The sequence below is a fragment of the Mesocricetus auratus genome, unplaced genomic scaffold, assembly GCF_017639785.1.
Source record: "Mesocricetus auratus isolate SY011 unplaced genomic scaffold, BCM_Maur_2.0 Super-Scaffold_100029, whole genome shotgun sequence".
NCBI lineage: Eukaryota > Metazoa > Chordata > Mammalia > Rodentia > Cricetidae > Mesocricetus > Mesocricetus auratus.
This window is the reverse complement of record NW_024429210.1, coordinates 495,887-500,005: the sequence shown is the minus strand read 5'-3', so window position 1 is coordinate 500,005 and position 4,119 is coordinate 495,887.

Sequence of the window (4,119 nt, the reverse complement as noted above, 5' to 3'; positions counted from 1 at the left end):
ACTGAGAGTGTGGATTTACTTCATGTTAGTGAATTATGATTAAGAATAGATAGGATGGTAAGTTTTTTTACATATATTTTGTCAAAGTCTAAGCATATAACTGAAAAATATATGTATATATGTACATACATATATATCAGTATTAAATGTCAGAGACTCAAGTTCAATATAGTTAGTAAAACTGGAAAAAGAGCTATTTAAAGAGCTATTATGCAGGCAAATATTTCCTACCTAGGTGCCTTTCTTCATGGACATAACTCCAGCCAAGGTCAGATAACAACAGACAGTCTTCCACAACATGCGAGCTAGCTAGCCAGCCAGAGCACTTTCACCATTTCATAATCTGCCAGAGAAGTTGGGGCTACAAAGTACAAGCAGATGTCAATACTTTCTCCTTCCACTTTCTCAACACTGCTGATCATGCCAAGTTTCATTTCACTTATTGGGCCATTTTCCAAGTGGGGGAGAGGAGGGTTAAGAGAGGCTGAAGAAAGAATTAGGATCCGAGTTTCATATCTGCAAAAGTAAACTGATGTTGCTTACTGCTGGGTTTCAAAACCAAAGCTTCCCTAAATTGGCCAAGACTTTTGTCAAGGGCTGTACAAACCCCAGGGTCAGCAGATATTTTCTGCAAAGGGACAGATAGCTAATATTGTAGGCTTTACAGGCACACAGCCCCTTACCTTCAGAGGTAAGGTTCAATTCCTTACCTCTGCTATGACAGCCCCAAAACAGTCATCAGCAATACGTGGTGAATGTGCATGATTCTGTCTCAATAAAACTTTATTTATAAAACTATAGAGTCAAATGTTGCCATCTCCTGATACAGAGCACTAAAAATTCTCCTTTCTGGTTTGGGCATGGATACCTGCTTGGGTCTGCAGAAAACATATGCTGACCCTATTGTGATAGATGACTCTGATAAGCTTCCTGTGCTTCAAATTCTCCAGCAGCAATGTAGGAATATTGAAATCACTCAACTAATTTAAAACTACTAATGTGTTTGAGGCATGTGGTGAAAGCCTTTAATCCCAGCACTCAAGGCAGAGGCAGGTGAATCTTTGTCAGTTTGAGACCAGCCTGGTCATCACAGGAAATTGTAGGACACCCAAGGATACGCAGTAAGACCTTGTCTCAAACAACGATAGCTGCTAATATTTAAGTTGAAATACATACTTGTGGTCCCAGCTCTGGGAAGATGTAGAAAGTAGAATCCATAGAGCTTACTGGTCAGCAATCTAAACAAACTTTTAAGCTCTAGATTCAATGAGAGACTCTCAAAAAACAAGATAGAAAGATTTCAGGCCTACACACAACTCCCCACCAGTTTCCTTCCTTCTCTTTTGCACATGGCCACCCCACACACCTTCTTCCGTATGCCAGGAATGCTAGTACCCAGGCCATCGAACTTAAATTTCATCTGCTTTGACCTAAGAACTCTTCAAGTAAGAAAATGAAGCTTCTTCAGAGACAAATCTGTTTTAAATATTCCTCAAGAATTTTTGTTATTACTAGTTCAGATTCTTAACTCAGACAATTTCTGGGAATTATTTTCCAAAGGATATCACAAATTGGCCATATGGTCCTTTGGCCCTAAACACACTGTCTTAGTTGGAGTTTCTATTGCTGTGAAGAGACACCATGACTATGGCAACTATTATAAAGGAAAACATTTAATTGTGTGGTTTACAGTTTCAGAGATTTGCTCCATTATCACCATAGTGTGTGACATGGTGGTTTTCAGGGAAACAAGGCACTGGAGAAGGTCATACCTACTCCAAAAATGTTACTCACTTTGGGGGCCGTTTTCTTTCAAACCACTAAGATTTTATAAGTTCACTGGGATCATCCTAGGAAAAAATATGCTAATATGATATGACCTCAGCATAGGGTTCAATGAGTTCACTGATCAAAGGTTATGTTAAGAAGTTACCAAAGTCACCTTTTGTCCCCAGCAAATGCCTCTAATAATTACCCAGGCCTCACAGATTTGAGTTAGGAACCTTCAACTCAGTTGAATATTCCCAACAAGGAGAAATGGTTGAAACAAATAAGCTACTTGAAAAATCAAAAGTAAACAATATTATATTTCTCAGGCTCAAGTATGGCTATGTAATAGCTAATAAAATATAAAAATACAAACACTATCTTTATAATGTTGTCTTTTCTCCCCAAATTACAGCTAAAAATGTAATATGATCTCCACAAAATTCCATCCACTGTTTACTTGGATTTGTTTGTTTGGGTTTTTGTTTTGTTTTTGTTTATTTTGTTTTGCTGTCCTGAAGTTTAACATGTCCATTATCAATTATTGGCTCTTCTAGATCAGGTTGTTGAAGAAGCTCCCCTCCCCTCCCTGGTCCACTTCGGTATTAGAAAGGGAGAAGGTTGGATGGAGACATGGCAGCTATTTTAGTGCAGGACAAGACTCTCAAATGAATACTACAGGTTGGGATAGTGGATCACAAAAGAAGAAAGTGCTTAAAGCATAGATGATGTTAAACCACCTCAAATTCCTACCTTCAACATTCTTTTAGCAGAGAAAACAAACTCTTAAACACAGCAAGGGTTGGAGGACAGCAGTACATGGTACAGCATGTGCTTACCATGTATGAAGTCTGGGGTTCAATCATCATCTCCCCTGCAAAATAATACATAATAAATAAAAACAAATAACATTAAAGACACACTTTGTTGTTAGCAGCTTTTTAAGCTAATCCCACTTAGAAAAGCACACCATTGGCTAAATGGCCATAATGTAACCATGACTTGAAACAAGTACATTACTTGTGGTATCTGTAATTCTAAAATGCACTCAAAAAAGATAATTGGTAAATTAACAGGAATAAATATAGCAAAATGCTAATTCTATAATAGAGATGATGAGTACAAGGCTATCTATGATTTAGTCCTTTAACTTCTCATAATAATATACCAAAAATACTTTTATTAAGCCATCAACACTTGTAGACAGAAGTTTTCATCCCACCTGTTCCCACAGACATTTAGTCCCAAATAAACACACAGAGGTTTATATTAATTATAAATTGTTTGGTCAATGGCTCAGGCTTCTTATTGGTTAGCTCTCTCTTAATTATTACCCATTTTTTTACTAATCTATGTATTTCCACATGGTCTTAGCTTACCAGAGAATGTCTGAGAGTCATCATCTTCCCAGTGGCTACATGGAATCTCACTGGTGACTCACTCTCTGTGTTCCTCTTCCTGGCATCCACCTAGTCTAGTAGTCTATACTTCCTGCCTATACTATAGTAGTCTATACTTCCTGCCTGGCTACACCTTGCCTGTTCATTGGCCAAAAGCCTGTTCATTGGCCAAAACAGCTTTATTCATCAACCAATAAGAGAGAAGGCCATCCCCCATCAAACACAACTTTTTAAATCTATTTTTTGAGACACGCTCTCATATAGCCCAGACTGACTTTAAACTTGCTATGTAACCATGAATGGCCTCAAACTCAACATTTTCCTGTCTCTACTTTCAAGTGCAGGAGTTTTATGTCTAGCTCTTCAGTACTACTTACCATGCTTCCAAATAAACTCTTCCAAGGAATGAGAATTTTTGTAGCTTCTTTTTCCTTACGAAAGGGGTCACTTCTCTTCTGTTCTATAAACACTACTGAGGGCTCCAAGCCTTGAAAAACAGAACTCAAAGTACTGCCAATGGGACAAGCTGTATACAAGTAAAATTTTTAAAGGCTGTGTAAACAGAAACCCATCTGGAAAGATTTTTTTATCAGCACAGTTAAAGCTAGAATAGAATTTCCTGATATAGATGTTCTGTTTGACTCTGTAAACCCCCTGGGTAGAAGAGCAAAGTGTCTTGGTCATTAAAAGTAACTTTCACCAAAAAAAAAAAAGTCAGATTAACTGAGCTCAGCACCAGGGACATCATTTTCCTCCCGTCAAGACTCCCTACTCCTTCCCCATCAGTACTGTTGTATTTCTAGATCAGTAACCTTTCAATTGCTGCCCAAATCATCAAGCATGTGTGTTGAGACAGTCACACTGTTGATGTTGGGTCTTTTCTTGGGGATCCATATTCTAAGAAAAGCAAAATTAGAAATGACGGTCGGGCGGTGGTGACGCACGCCTTTAA